General features: G+C 39.4%; 1 pseudogene; it reads right to left on the bottom strand.

Moving 5' to 3' along the window:
* LOC130031494 (guanylate-binding protein 6-like) overlaps nt 1-17,172 on the bottom strand; it is a 27,048-nt pseudogene extending 9,876 nt beyond the window's left edge.

The raw sequence follows: 17,172 nt of genomic DNA, 5'->3' as shown, positions 1-17,172 counted from the left end.
AGGCTTTGCCATGCGGTCAAGATACTCTCGGTAGCTTGCCAGGCTCTCCAAGAGGGGTGGAGGAATCAAACTTGGGTCGGCAGGGTTGGCCACATGCAAGGCAAACATCCTACCTGTTGTTCTATTACTCCAGCCCTCTACTTTGTAAAATAAAAAAAATTAAAAAGAAATCTTCCATTACTTGTGCTTCTCCCTCTGACTTACTTTCCTTAATACATTTCCCTCGAGCTCCACCCACGTATCAAGAAGCAACATTTCATCTTTACTGTGTAGTATTCCATTCTTTTATATACCACAACTGATTTTGTTATTTTATTTATAACTTTAACGTATGTTTTTTCTTTATTGAAGATAGGGAGCAGTTCCAATTACATGTTACTTGGAGGTCACACAAATGTGGGTGGGAGGTTAGGAAAAATAGCTAACTAGAAGTCTCTCTGTTAAATTTTCCTCCAGATAGCTCTTAACTTCTGAAAAAAAATTAAGTTTTCTTCTTCTTCCACATAGTAGTCATATTTTTAGATTCATAAGTCTTATAACCAGAACATTGTAACACTGTCTGTAGCACTGTCCTCCCATTGTTCATAGATTTGCTCAAGTGGGTACAAGTAACATCTCCATTGTGAGACTTGTTGTTACTGTTTTTGGCATATCAAATATACCACGGGGAGCTTGCCAGGCTCTGCCTTGCAGGCGGCATACTTACAGTAGCTTGTTAGGCTCTAAAAGAGGAACGGAGTAATTGAATCTGGATCAGCTGCATACAAGTCAAAAGCTCTACCCGCTGTGCTATCGCTCCAGCCCAACCAGAACATTCATGGACTAATTTTCTTTTCCTGCATCATAATAACAGCTTTTGTACTCATCTGTTATTCGGCTTATGGATTGTTTACAGATCTTGGATATTATACTTAGTGCTTCAATGATTATAGTTGTATACAGAGTAACCCTTAACATATAAAAATTAAATAAGAATACACAAGAATTGTCTCTTTTTTTGACCTTTATTTTCACTCCAAATTTTATTATTCTCTTGCTTTTGTTTTGAAAAAAATGGAAATTAAAATGAATCCATAATCTGTTAACACCACTGGGGTACAACAAAAGTGTAACTATAAAGAAATTTATAGAAAACATGGTCTACTAGAGAAGAATCTACCTTACTCTATTCCTAAAGAGCTATAAAAAGAAAGTAAAAACTAAACCAAAAGCCAGGTGTCAGAAAATAATCACGTTGCCATTTGTATTTTCACTCTGATTTTTTCTTTTTACTTTTGGGTCACACCCAGCGATGCTCAGGGGTCACTCCTGGCTCTGCACTCAGGAATTGCTCCTGGCGGTGTTCGGGGGACCATATGGGATGCCGGGATCGAACCCTGGTCAGCCATGTGCAAGGTAAACACCCTACCCGCTGTGCTATTACTCCGGCCCCTCACTCTGCTGTCAATGTTTAACTAAAAATTATCATTGTGTTTCATGTTACACTTAAAAGTGTCTTCCCTAGTACAATTACCTGCATTCTCTCATATACTAAAAAAGTTTATAGTTAAACGTTTCATATTTCATTTTGATCCATATGAAATTTATTTTGTTTACATATTTAAAAGAATTCCAATAGTTTGCTTTGGGCCACACTTGGGCAATACTTGGGAACTTTTACCTGTTCTAAGCTTTGGGATTGCTCTCTTCAAATATATAGAAGTACTCAAAATACCATTAATCAAACCCTGATCACCAGCATGCAAAATATGTCCAGGTCTTAGAGCTATCTTTCCCATCTCTGTATAATTATTTCCACACTCTGCTCAATATTTAACCCCACTCTGTTATCATTTGTAGAAACAATGAACATACTCATTTCCTAATAGCCAATGTTTCTTTCTTTTCTTAGCACAAGTATTAGTACCATGCAAGTATTAGTATCATGTAGGTCGCTCTTTTTTTTTGTTTGTTTTTATATACTGGTTTGGGGACACACCTCATAGTGCTCAGCAATAACTCTTGGCTTTGTGCTCAGGGCGCACACCTGGCTAGCTCAGCACCCCATATGTGGTGCCAGGCATCAAACTCCAAATGGCTGCATGCTAGACAAGTGCCCTATTCATTGTACTATAACTCTGGTCCTACTTTGCTCTTTTACAAAATTTTAACCTCTTGCTCTCTGCAAAGAAAGATGGCGGCCGCACGGGAGCCTTGAGGACACAGGTTTGAGCCGGGGGCGGGGGCCGGCAGGGGCCTCATGGGAAGGGGGGCGTTCTGGGCCGTCCTTCACGCCCAACCAAGGTCACCAGCTGCCCCCCACGAGCGGCTCTCCGGCACGGCCACGACTCCAGAGCGCAGAAACCAATCTCTTAACTATCTAACTTTTAATAGAAATACTTCCAGGGTTAATAAGTAAAACAGCAGAAATCCAAAACCATAGCGGCCGCAAGACATCATTTTATTCTTAAACCAAGCTGTAGAAAGCAAATCATTTCACAACGCTGTTCCAGCATATCTGATTTGGGGGGGGGGTCATAAACTCTAAACAATAATTGTGCATCTTCTATCGAAACAATGAATCTAGTCAAAGTAGATAGAGTATTAACTAGAACTCATCTGCCACACAGGAATTGGGAGGGGTGGGAGGTGGGGTTCTATTGGGGTTCACGGTTAAAAATAAGTATTGGTAAAGGGAAATGTGTTTGATACTTACATGACTGAGACCTAAACCCGAAAGCTCTGTAACTTTTCCCACAGTGATTCAATAAAGAAATAAATTATTAAAAAAAAATTTTAACCTCTTTACAGTTATAAATTGTCTAAAGTTTTTACATAAAATTCCAAAGTTGAAATATGTAGTAAAAAGCATGTGAATCTTTCATGCTGATGTCTCCTTTATCTTCAACATAAACCATAATGCTAGGTTCTGATGAATCTTTCTAGAAATATTCCCTATATTCAAAGATATGCTTATACATTTTAACAATGAACACAACATACAAAAATAATGACTCACATTTATTTTATTAGTGTTTATATTGTTATATATTCAAACAAGTATACTTGCTTATTTGTGGCCTCACAGTTTGCCGGAATATCTACAATTTACCAGTTCATATAAGTAGACATTGAAATTGTTTCCAATAGTTAGTCATTAACAATAATACCACATGGCCTTCTTGTTTACATATGTGTGTGATATATTGATATACATATGATTTTGCCCATATTTCCAAAAGTATTTATATCAAATTGAAAATTAATTTATTTGATCTAATAAGCAATGGGTATCAGTATAATCTATCACACACTATGTTTAAAACTTTGCTGAATGAAAATAAATATCATATGTATCAAGAGAGGCCAGAGCGTTTACTTTATGCTGCAATTTTCTGTAAAGGAAAACTACTTTTTTAGTAATAGTAACTTCATATCTTTTAGAAAACTTTTTTTTTTGCTTCTTGGGTCATACCCAGTGATACACAGGGGTTACTCCTGACTCTGCACTCAGGAATTACTCCTGGCAGTGCTCAGGGGAACCATATGGGATGCTGGGGATTGAATCTGGTTCGGCCACATGCAAGGCAAATGACCTACTCACTGTGCTATTGCTGCAACTCCTTTAGAAAACGTTTTACAACTCTTGTTATCAACAAGTTACCAGCAATGCTTCAAAGAAATTTAGGAATCCAGGAAATATCATCAGTGGCTTTAATCATCTTTTTCAACTGATTAATTTCTGCATTCATAGCTTCAGCCCTTTTGCTAAAACCTTCATTAAGTTTCTCTTTATGGACCTAAAATCAAAATAAAGTAAGAAAATTTAAATTCAAAATTCCATATTTTCTGAGAAATGTATTTCTTATTTAGCGGTGTTGTCCAACTACCTATCTTACTCCTAAAATTCCTCTCTTTTGCTGAATTGTGAAAGGAGACATATGAAACAGAGAAAATACCCAATTGGATCTGAATCCTGAGAATCCACTAACTATTCATCATCTTTATTAATGTTCCATCTTGCACAATGGGTGATCCCATCCCATTCCCTGGGCTCATTAAAAAATCACAGGAATAGGCATAGTGGTAGCTCAGGCTACAATGGCAGGGGTGGTGGGTGGGTGACACTTTCTGTTTGCCAGCTTGATAAAGGTTGATTACCAGGGGGACATTGAGTAATTATTTTTTCTGAAAAGGGCCAATTGCTCGAAACAGTTTAGAAACTTCTACAAATACTCATAACCAATTAAGGCTTAACTAGGATGCTCAACTGACAGAAGGACAAATTGATCATATATACTCCAGTGAAAAAGGTCATGTGAGAGGTAGCATTATTATGACAGCAATAATTCTTAGTCCTAGGTGATGGCACAAACACTCAAATATAGAAATGATGGAAATTAACTCACTGTTGTAGACTCTGTAATGAATATGTCTAGATGGGCAACGAAAGGATTCTCCCCATGTCACATGATTATTTTGAGTAGATCATTTAAAGAACAGGAAATGGAACAAGATTAGAAACTGTCATGGTCGCCCACTCTAGCCATGACACTGGACCCAGCCCCAGGCTGTTTCAATTGGGGCACCCCAGAGGGGAGCAGGTGGGAACCCTCCCCGCCTGAAGGAACCCAGCCCTGGCAGGCTTAAAAATCCACAACCCAATGGCCACATGCTCAAGGCCACTCCCCAAACTCGAAGGCCAAGCCTCATTCATGAGTGAATCTTTTCCTGGACACATCATAAGACACTACCTACATATTCTCCAAGAGTACCATACCACATTTGATTGGGTTCAAATAGTAGGCAACCAATCATAGAGGGAAATATACATAGGTATGCATATTTTTTTCAGATATATATACTAAAGTTCACATCACTCAACCTTTAACAATATGTTCATGATATCCTAAAGAAGGTCTTAATGGCCCCTGCCAAAATACAACGATATTCACGCTATTTTCTCTTTGGAGACTTTTTGTAGCATTTGTAGCAGTCTTCCATAACAAACAATAAAAAATATATTATTTTGGTTGTGCTTTGGAACGGGGTTTGGGGCTTGGGGTGGAAACATCCCAAATATAGTGGTGGGAAGGTGAAATGGTGGTGGGATTGGTGTTTGAATATTAAATGTAATCAAATATTGTGAACTACTTTACAACATAAATTTTTTAAAAAAATTAAAAAAATAAAAAACAGAAAAAAGAGACTGTCATAGTTCTGTGATTTAAGTCTGGACATTTTTAATAGTTTGGTTAAGCACAGATTTACATCAGGGTCTATAACTGGAATCAGACTATTAAATAATTGGCAGAGATCTTAGTGGAGCAAACTATCTGTTGCTCATATTAAACACATATGATTGTAATCTGTTCACTTGGGCATCTCTAAATCACTTGAAATCCTCAAAAACAATAAAAGTTCCTATTTATGTTGTTCTAAGACTTGAGGGAACCATGCCCATTTCAAACTCTACAGAGAAAAATACAGACTTCTTTTTAAAAAAGAAAGTAATTATTCAAAGGATTCAGTATTTTAATAAATCATAAGTAGTTTAAAGTCAAAAGTATAGCATGAATAACCCCAAGAACTACAAATTGTTAGTATTGAACATTTCCCCCTGTTTAAAACAAATCTGAGGACTGACCAGCCCAGGACCCACCCAAACAGAGCACGGCAGCCTCTTGCTCCCACACTACAAAATCACCACCATGCCTCTAACCAGACTCTTCTGTCTCTGGACAGAGCCTCGCCCATTTAAGTAACCTGCTGAGACTATGGGTATACAGGTCTTTGTGACTAAAATATTTCAGCTTTAAGGATTCTGGAGGGAGTTCCCCTACCCACCTCCTTATACTTTCAGAACCCCCCTGCCAAGTGATGTCCATATCCCAAAGCCACTCCCCATTTAAAAATTTAACTCCAGGCTGCCATCCTCCAGAGGCCATTGGACAGTCAGGTTTGGTTCCACAGTGACGAGACACGTGGGGCCTCATGGGATGGGGGTAGAGCCAGCACTTTCCTTCCCACCCCAATGAGACCCCAGTCATGGCCCACTAACGGCCTCTCTGGCTCCTGATCAAGCTGCTTAACAGCCATGATCCCAGAGACTCAGAAACAAATCTTGGAACCCAGTGGCTTTTGGCAGAAATGCATCCGGTCCCCGCAGTAGGTTACAGTCACCGGGCCACCCAAGGTGGGAAAGGGTGTTGTCCCTCCACCTGCTCCCCCTAGGTGGTTCAGTGGCTGCCATCCTCCAGAGGCAATTGGGCAGTCAGGTTTGGGCCAGCAGTGACAAGACACGTGGGGCCTCACAGGATGGGGGTGGAGCTGGCCCTTTCCTCTCTTTCCCAATGAGACCCCGAGTAGCCACCCATGAACGGCCTTTCTGGCTCCTGATCAAGCTGTTTAATGACCATGATCCCAGAGACTCAGGAACAAATTCGAAACCAAGCAGGTTTTGGCAGAAATCCTTCCAGACTAAGTGTTAAAATTTCGAAATTTAAAAATATTGCGGCCACTACTGCAGCCACGCAACATCATGTGTTATTCATAACCCGCAATAGAAAGCTAATTGTCTACTGTTGCCTTTTCAGCAGATCTGAGTGTTGGGGTAAAATCCCAAATAATGATGGTGGGTCTGATGCCAAAATATTGAATGTAATCAAAGTAGAGAGAGAGTAATGTGGAAATCATCTGCCCACAGGTAGAAAGAAGGAGGGTGTGGGATGGGGTATACTGGGGTTTTTGGTGGTGGAGAATGGGCACTGGTGAAGGTATGGGTGTTTCATTGTATGACTGAGACTTAAACCCAAAAGCTTTGTAATTGTTCTCATGGTGATTCAATAAATAAAGTTATAAAAAACGAAAAAAATATAGTGACTATAAAAACTTAAAAAAAAAATTTAACTCCAGCTGTAGCACCCTGTTAAAAATTCTCACTTCCTGGAGCAACATCTCCAAACTTTACAACACAGATAATCCAGAAGTAGCACTCTAGATTAGAAGGTATCTAACACACAATGCAACCCATCTTGACTAATCAAACAGTAACACAGAATACTTATTGTGTAACAATATCTTAGTAACCCCTCATACAAGAACTTAATGTCTCTATGGTTAGATCCAACGATTGACATAATGATCATTCTGTTAGCAATTTATTGGTAAGAAGAAAATATAAAATAAACTATTGTGGGCCTGTTATTGGGGCAGGGTTGAGGGTCATTGGGAAAATTGGGACAACTGTGGAGGGAAGGTGATAATGATGGCAAGATTGGTGTTAGAATATTGAATGCCTATAAAGAATCATCATAAACAACTTTGCCAACCATGTGTTTATATAAAATGTAGAAGATATTTTATAAAGTAGATCTTACCTACATCATGTGAACTCCAAAAATATATTAGCACTGTATTTTTGGAAAAGTTTTATTAAAGACAAGTAAGGTATAATTATTTTCATAATAAGATCCAAATACAAAATAAAATTTAATGTAACTGCTTTAGATTCCAGAGTTAAGAATGTTCATATTGGGGCTGGAGTGATAGCACAGCAGGTAAGGCGTTTGCCTTGCATGCGGCCGACCTGGGTTTGATCCCTGGGATCCCATATGGTTCCCCAAGCACCAACAGGAATAATTTTTGAGTGCAGAGGCAGGAATAACCCCTGAGCATCGCTAGGTGTGACCCAAAAAGAAAAAAAAAGAACATTCATATTATGTAACCAATTCAGAAGATCTAAATGAGAATAAATAATTCATTATACTGTTTTAAAAAGATTTGTTTTCCCTCCACCTGCTCCCCCTAGGTGGCTTGGTGACTGCCATTCTCCAGAGACAATTGGACAGTAGGTTTTGGCCCTCAGTGACGAGACATGTGGGGCCTCACGGGATGGGGGTGGACCCCGAGTTGTCGCCCACGAATGGCTCCTGATCTCTCTGGCTCCTGATCAAGCTGCTTAACAACAATGATCCAAGAGACTCAGAAACAAATCTTGAAACCCAGCGGCTTTTGGCAGAAATGCGTCCGGACCCCACGGTAGGTTACTGTTGCTGGGCCACCCCATGGGGGAAAGGGTGCTGTCCCTCCACCTGCTCTCCTTTGGCGGCTCAGTAGCCACCATCCGCCAGAGGCCATTGGGCAGTCAGGTTTGGGCCTGCAGTGATGAGACACACAGGGCCTCACAGGATGGGGGTGGAGCCGGCCCTTTCCTCCAGCTCAATTAGACCCCGTGTTGGTGCTCATGAACGGCCTTTCTGGCTCATGATCAAACTGCTTAATGGCCATGATCCCAGAGACTGAGGAACAAATCTCGGAGCCCAGAAGGTTTTGGCAGAAATCCCTCCAGATTTAAGTGTTAAAATTTTGAAATTTAAAAATTGCATGGCCTCTAATGGAGCCATGCAACATCATATGTTATTCATAAATAGCAATAGAAAATAAATTGTCTACTGTTACCTTTTCAGCAGATCTGAGTGTTGGGGTAAAATCCCAAATAATGATGGTGGGTCTGGTGTCAAAATATTGACTGTAATCAAAGTAGAAAGAGAGTAATGTGGAAATCATCTGCCCCACAGGTAGGGGGAGGGTGTGGGATGGGGGCATACTGGGGTTTTTGGTGGTGGAGAATGGCACTGGTGAAGGTATGGGTGTTTCACTGTATGACCAAGACTTAAACCCGAAAGCTTTGTAACTGCTCTCACGGTGATTAAATAAATAAAATTATAAAAAATGAAAATAAAAGTAAGGTGAAGTTCATGCCCAATTCAATCAGCTAATCAGTGCCTGAATAAATAGCAGTACTCCTACATAATAAATAAATAAATAAAATTTAAAAATAAATAAAATGATAAGTTTTCATTATGGATTTTTTTTTCTTTTTTTATGGGCCGAAGCAATAGCATAGCGGGTAGGGCATTTGCCTTGCATATGACTGACTGGGTTTGATTCCTTCGCCCCTCTCGGAGAGCCTAGCAAGCTACTGAGAGTATCCCGATCGCACAGCAGAGCCTGGCAAGCTACCCGTGGCATATTCAATATGCCAAAAACAGTAACAAGTCTCAAAATGGAGACGTTACTGGTGCCCGCTCCAGCAAATCAATGAAAAATGTGAGGACAGTGCTACAGTGCTTTTTGTTTCACAACTGGTGACTTCAAGGGTTACTCTTGGCTCTGCACTCAGGGATTACCCCTGGTAGTCCTTGGGGGACCATATGAGATGCTGGAGAACAAAGTGGGCTCTTCTGGTGCAGGGCAAATGCCCCACTGGCTACTATTGTTCCAGACCCTATTCTTATTATTTAATAGGTTAAAATCTTATAGTAATCACAAATTGGCTCTTAGTGATTTATTTTCTGATCATTCTATTTGCAATTTCTAAAAGTTTTGTTGGAACAAGTAGTATAGAGTAGATTTTTTATGTTCATAAGGGAGAAGGTTCAGGATGGGAGGGAAAATGGGGACTTTGGTGAAGGGAAGTTTACATGGGTGGTATTGGAACACCAAATGCTTCAAACAACTGTGCAATGAACAAACTTGTAAGTCACAGTACATCTAATAAAAACAATTTTTTAATTCCCCTGGACTTAAAAAATTGCTTTCATCAAGCATGATTCTGATCTAGCAGAAATTTATAGAATGTTCTTCTCTCCTTACCCTGTCCTACCCTCACCTGCCAAGTAAAATAGAACAATGTAGTATAAAGAGTAACTTCATGGATAAAAGAGGGACAAAAAATGTATAATCATGAGACACTAATCATAATTTTCCATTAGATTTATGGGACCTGCCTGGGGACCACAACATAGTATGTCTCTGAAGACCAGAGCACAATAATTCGTATTAAACAATGATGTCCACCAAGCTTCCACATGAAGTGTTTGTAAAGCAAATTTATCTACAATTTTCCTAGATAAAATTTCTCTTTTGATGGTGAATACAATAATATATATAGTATGTATATACATACAAATGCATATATATGAATGTATATACATATACATATACACACATAAATATGTATTGCAAAGAACCACTTTTGGAAAGGACATGTTGAAAATGAACCCTATTTAAGATTGGTGGGAATGTCTTCTGGTTCAGCTTCTAAGTAAAACAGTTTGAAAGGAGCCTTTATTTATTTATTTTATGTAGGAGTACTGCTATTTATTCAGCCACTATTGAATTGGCCATGAACTCCACCTTACTTTTTTTTCATTTCTTATAATTTTATTTATTGAATCACCGTGAGAGCGGTTACAAATCTTTTGGGTTTAAGTCTCGGTCATACAATGAAACACCCATAATTTCACCAGTGCCCATTCTCCACCACCAAAACCCCACTATACCCCCATCCCACTCCCTCCCCCTACCTGTGGGGTAGATGATTTCCACATTACTCTCTCTCTCTATTTTGATTACATTCAATATTTTGACAACAGACCCACCATTATTATTTGGAATTTTACCCCAACACTCAGATCTGCTGAAAAGGCAACAGTAGACAATTTGTTTTCTATTGCTGGTTATGAATAACATATGATTTTTGCATGGCTGCAGTAGTGGCCGTGCAATTTTTAAATTCTAAAATTTTAACACTTAAATCTGGAGGGATTTCTGCCAAAAGCCACTGGGTTCCGAGATTTGTTTCTGAGTTTCTGGGATCATGGCCGTTAAGCTGCCTGATCAGGAGCCAGAGAGACTGTTCGTGGACGGCGACTCGGGGTCTTGTTGGGACAAAGAGGAAAGGGCTGGATCCACCCTATCCCTTGAGGCCCTGTGTGTCTCATCACTGCAGGCCCAAACTTGACTGACTAATGGCCTCTGGCAGATGGCGGCCACTCAGCTGCCAAGGGGGAGCAGGTGGAGGGACAGCACCCTTTCGTCCCTGGGGAGGCCCAGCGACAGTAACCTACTGTGGGGTCCGGATGCATTTCTGCAAAAAGCCGCTGGGTTTCAAGATTTGTTTCTGAGTCTCTGGGATCATGGCCGTTAAGCAGCTTGATCAGGGGCCAGGCAGGCCATACATGGGTGACGACTCAGGGTCTTATTGGGATAGGGAGGAAAGGGCCGGCTCCACCCCCATCTCGTGAGGCCCTGCATGTCTCATCACTGCAGGCCCAAATCTGACTGTCTAATGGCCACCTAGCCGCCAAGGGGGAGCAGGCAGAGAGACAGCACCCTTTTCTTCATGGGGTGGCCCAATGACAATAACCTACTGCAGGGTTGGATGCACCTCTGCCAAAAGCCGCTAGGTTTCAAGATTTGTTTCTGCATCTCTGGGATCATGGCCTTTAAGCAGCTTGATCAGGAGCCAGGGAGGCCTTTTGTGGGGAAAGTATCCTTTTCAAAAAATAAGAATAGAGATTTCATATGACTTTGTGACCTCACTTTCTGGCAACTTGAACAAGAACATAAAAACATTACTTCCAAAAGATGTGAGCATACCTATGCCCACTGCAGCACTTAGAATAATAGCTAGGAATATGTGAAGCAACTCAAATCTACACAATGGAAAATAATGCCCCCTCCTTCTATTCCTACCATCAGAGCACATTTGAGAATGTGACGAGAAAGGCCCCCTCTGACAGAGGTGCAATTTCGACTCTTCTGAGTTCAAAATTTAGCATAGTGTTTTCTTCACTAGAATAGAAAGTCTCTGCCAAAAGTCTTTTCTAACCAGTTTGTCTAAAGGCACTGCAGAAACCTACCATCCCCAAGGTGTGCCGTGCCCTGCCTGGTACCTGCTAAAGCTTTTTCCTCTTCAGTGAGGGTTGTGTCTAACTGCAGGATGGTTTTCTCCACTGCTTCCTGTGACTGCAAGAAGTTCTGTAAGACCTCATTTGACTGAAATAAAAAGGAGCAAAGGATTCAGATTGCCACTTACATATTACGTCCATGTACATATTTCTTATGTTTAAAAATTATGTACAGTGGCCAGAGTGATGGTACGGCAGTAGGGTATTTACCTTGCACATGGCCAAACCAGGTTTGATCCCCAGCATCCTATATGATACCCCAAGAACCATCAGGAGTAATTCCTGTGTGTAGAGCCAGGAGTAATTCCAGAGCACCACGAGGTGGACTATCACACTCCCCCCCACACCAACCAAATTATGTACAGTCTTCTTATAAAGTCCATCCTCCTTGATCAACGTCTTCTGCTTCCAGTTTTTTTTACCAGTGCTACTTCTTTCTACCATATACTCAGAAAAAAAGTGGTACTGAAGAGGAAATGTCATTATATCCATCCCCGCCTCCACGCTCTCATGTTTGAAATTTATACTGTGCTCCTATTCACTCTATTTTGTAGAATCTTTACACTTTGCTAATTCCTCACCTTCACTCCTTTCCTGGACGTCTACTTATAGTCCTGCTTAATTCTTCCATTATTTCCATATAGTGCTTGTGCCATCCAGGAACAGAGAAAGCTCCTGCTGAAATACTTCCCATCAGAATCTTTGAAAGCTGCTCAATAATAGCCTGGCAGCATTTAACAGTTGCCTTTTTATTCTTCAGCAAAACTTCTTCCATTTTTATCCGTTAGGATCTCCTGCAAATACAGAAGATGTCATGAGAAAGGACACTAGCAATAAAAGTAAAAAAAAAAAAACCTACAGGAAGATGGGACTAACCACAGTCTGCTGGAGTAAAGCATTCTTATAGGGAAGGAACTCTAATAAAAAGGGAACCAAAAGTTTTCATTGACTCACAACTTTATAAATTCTTTACTGGACTTTGAAGAACTTTTTTACCTCTCTAGGTCTCGATTGCTTCAACTGAAATATTGCACTTGCATTGTCATACTTCTGTGACCCTTTGCAATTGCAGCATTCAAGCTGTTGTATCAATAATGATAGAAAGCACACAAAGAGAAAAATAGTATGGGAGAAAGTTTATAAAGTTTTTTTTTCCAGGAATGAGTATATCCAGAGGAAAATGTATTAGCTCAGGAATGACTTTTCTTGTTCTGTGCAAACTGGGACATTGTCTAATAATTTCCTTCAGTAGGATGTTTAACATGATTTTGCTACAAAGATCAGAGAAATTTTTAAACAAAGAGCCATATTTTACTAGAAAAAGAACAATGCAATGGAGTACCCTGAAGTTCTGTTTTTCAAGAGTTCCAAATTGCTTAGGCCTGTGACAGAGCTGAGGTCAATAAAGGCACATATACGTTTCATTAGTCAAGGGGATGGATGACAAAGAGCTATGCAAATTTGCCATCAGCTCCTTATGAAACTCTTCATTCTGCACCTTGAGGGAATGCTTCAAAAAATTGCAATGGTTTCCTTCTCACAAGCTGCATGCATGTCCAGAAGCTCCTGGACTATCTCTGTTGGAAATTTTACTTTCTGGATTATTTTTTCACTGTAGTGATCAGTTGTCATCTGCACTGCCACTAAGTTCTCAACCTGAGTTAGTGTTGTCACTCATTCTCCAAACAAGGAACTGCTACACTGCTGATGGTATCCACATAGGTTACCACCATAGTAGACAGACCTAAATAAGAAAATTAGGCAGGAAATTGAAGAGATGTATATCAAGTTATCACTCAATAGGATATAAGATTCAGAATTGGAATTCAGAGGATTCAGTCCTAAAAATTAGTGAATAAGCCAGGGAGTTTTACAAATGTCATTATCATTACCATACAAATACTGGCTCTGTAGCACTGTAGCACTGTCCTCCCCTTGTTCATCGATTTGTTCAAGTGGGCCCAGTAACAAAGTCTCAAGATGGAATCTCACAAATACCAGATTATCATTAAATAGGATCTAACATTTGGAGACTCCATTTCTAATCGTGTAACATACAAACAGGTCTTCTAATTTATCTTCACTTTTCTTTTAAAAAATTACCCTTATCCAAAATACTAAGGTAAATCACTAAGAAATTAAAAGCAAAATATACAAAATATTTATGATAAAATAATTTTATATAAATTCTGAAATTTAATTTTTAAATTTATTTATTTATTTATTTATTTTGCTTTTTGGGTGACACCCAGTGATGCACAGGGCTTACTCCTGGCTCTGTACTCAGGAATTACTCCTGGCAGTGCTACGGGGACCATATGGAATTCTGGGACTCGAACCCTGGTTGGCTTCATGCAAGGCAAACACCTTACCTGCTGTGCTATCACTCCAGCCCCCAAATTTTGAAATTTAAAATATATTTTGGAGAATTGTAGCTTAATAGTAATTTGTTGATTCTTCCATTCTTTCAAAACATTGCACTCTTCCATATGTTCCATATGTTGGACCTCGTATATACACAGATGAAAAAAAGGAGACTCATGTTCCTGGTGACAATGATCCCTCCTTCAAGTGTCTTGATTTTTGCATTGGTGAATATATAAGAACAAAATTTTTTATTTATTCCAGAAACTGGGGGTCTAGTTGTTTTTCAGGCACATTTTCAATATTGGCTAGAAGAGCTCTGTGATGTAGTGGCCAATGAAAGATGAAACACTTCTGTTTGGGAAAGAAATGTCTAATACACTCTCTAGCAGCATTGGATCTTTCAATTTGGGGGTTTCCTTCTGAAGAAGAAGGATTAGACATATTTCAGTGAGAATAGTCTAGGGGAAATTGAGCTCACAATTTTAATGCAGTGATTTTTTTCTATGCTTATAACTTCTTGAACATAGACAGTCAATATTTCTTTTTACAGATCACGCGTGCCAGTTAAATAAATATAAAAGGAAATTTGGGGAGATATCTGATTCAGGTAAAGGAAATCTAGGGTTGGCATTCCAAACCTCAACATGGAAAGTTAGTTTGTTTATTAGATGCTGAAAAACCAATGGCTTAAAGAAATGACTGTAGTCGGATGCAACTTTCAGTCTAATTTATTCTGTGAGAATTAAGATTTTTGTCTCAAAAACAAGAACACAAATGAAGACTACTGAAGCAATTTTCTGAATATTAGTACAAACATACTAGCTATTTCACAAAAAATGGTTTGATGCTGAAAACCAATATATACAATATTATTTTTCAGCAAACTCTCCTGAAGAATAAATGTCACTAAAATATCCCTTTACTTCTGTGAGATAAATAAATAGAGTTGACTTCACAGTATTGCTCTTCTGTTAATTGATTTCAATTAATGCCTTCATAAAAAGCATAAATATTACCATTGAAATAATATGAAGAAAACAGATTTAATATTAAGGTTTAATGAGATGTACCTTCCTGCAACTACAATTCATTTAAAAAAAAAGGACATTTCTAAATTTAATAATGGGTTCTTTATTTTATCCAAAATAATTTAATGCAGCATTAAACATTTTAATAAGTTTATTAAATTCACTACTTATTTAATAGAACTTTCTTAAATAAGTATATTTATTATCTGTTAAGTATAGCACTGTAGTACTGTAGCACTGTCCTCCCATTGTTCATCGATTTGCTCGAGTGGGCACCAGTAATGTCTCCACTGTGAGATTTGTTTTTACTGTTTTTGGCATATAGAATATGCCCTGGGGAGCTTGCCAGGCTCTGCCATGCGAGCAGGATGCTCTCGATAGCTTGCCGGGCTCTCTGAGAGGGATGCAGGAATCAAACTCAGGACGACTATGTGCAAGGCAAACGCCCTACCTGCTGTGCTATCACTCCAGTATTGTTCAATATTTGTGAAGAGAAGAAGAGAAGTACATGGCACTGAAAATGTAAGGATGGGCCAGAGCAAGTAGGATGCATGCTTTGCCCACAGTCTGCTCAAGTTTGATCCCTGCCATCCCATATTGTCTCCTAAACCTGACAGGAGTGATCTATGAGTGCAGAGACTGTAGTAAGCCCTGAGAACCACTAGGTGTGACTCAAAAAAGTATAAGGAATATAATAATTATCAGAGACATTAAATATATCGCTCCAGCCCTAAGGGGCTGGAGCAATAGCACAGCGGGTAATGCGTTCGCTTTACACGCGGCCAACATGGCCGACCCGAGTTCGATTCCTCCGCCCTCTCGGAGAGCCCGGCAAGCTACCGAGAGTATTCGATATGCCAGACACAGTAACAACAAAGTCTCCAATAGAGATGTTACTGGGCCCGCTCGAGCAAATCGACGATCAACGGGAGGGCCTTTTATTAAATATATACATCATTAGGTATAACTTTTTTACAGTGTAAAGTTATTTTTTAAATGATACCATATCAACATTAAAATCTTATTTTTATCCTTGAGAAAAATATGTGTGCAATCTTTTTGGACTTGAAATGTATTTTAATGTCTGATAAGATTTTAGTCAGTGTTTTTACTCAAGAAAGGCAGAAAACAAAAGTGTTAGTTCTTTAAAAGCATTAGTACACATTGCTCTCTAAATATCAAACTTTAAAGTGTGTAAGAAATAGATAAGCTTTGAAATATATTAATGTGTATAATTTTATTTTTCTTTATTTTTTTGGAGGAGGCTGACTTGGACCACCTGGAATCATTTAGGGCTTACTCCTGGCTCTGTGCTCATAGAACACTCCTGATGGGATACAGACATCCATTATGAGATTCATGGAATTGAACTCACGTTGATCTATTTTGTTCTCTTACATGAACTTTAACTCCAGTCCCTAGAACTTCTTCACAAAATTCAACTTAGTCTCAAATATCAATGCAAATCCAGAAAAGACAGAGTTAATATTTGTGCAGACTCTATCAGGCCATCCACTCTATCGGGCCATCCACTTCCCAAGCCATGAAATCATACTTAGAATCACTTTCAAGGTATTCTCCAGATACTCATCTTCTGTGACAAAGTGACCATCTATTTTCAGCTCCAGAGTGAAATCACAAACAGTCCAGATAAAGTCTGGAAAGAAACCCACAAATTCTGCAGAATCTTTTTACTCCATCAGGACAAGGAGAAGACTTTGTCTCAATGAGTTCTGTGAGCTCTGTCACATAACTAGGATTAGTTCCTGAAAACAAAATTGCATCAACAACCCACACATTTTTCTAACAAAAAAGATTATCAACACTCCTTTGGCCAAAGTCCCCTCTCACCACCTTTCTTGTCCCAGGGACAAGGAAGGACAAACTGATTCTGTCTCCATTCAAACAACACAAGGACACTTGGGGGTTTGGTTTTTGGAAGAATACTGCAGCTGCTCCAGGGCCTGGTGATTGATTGTGCCCATGCTGTTGTAGACAAAGCTGCTGCACAGAAGTGTAGCCAAGGAAAAGATGCACGAGTC

The sequence above is a fragment of the Sorex fumeus genome, unplaced genomic scaffold, assembly GCF_029834395.1.
Source record: "Sorex fumeus unplaced genomic scaffold, SorFum_2.1 ptg000047l, whole genome shotgun sequence".
Taxonomy (NCBI): Eukaryota; Metazoa; Chordata; class Mammalia; order Eulipotyphla; family Soricidae; genus Sorex; species Sorex fumeus.
The sequence above is the reverse complement of the archived record's forward strand: the minus strand, read 5'-3'. Positions and strand labels throughout refer to the sequence as shown.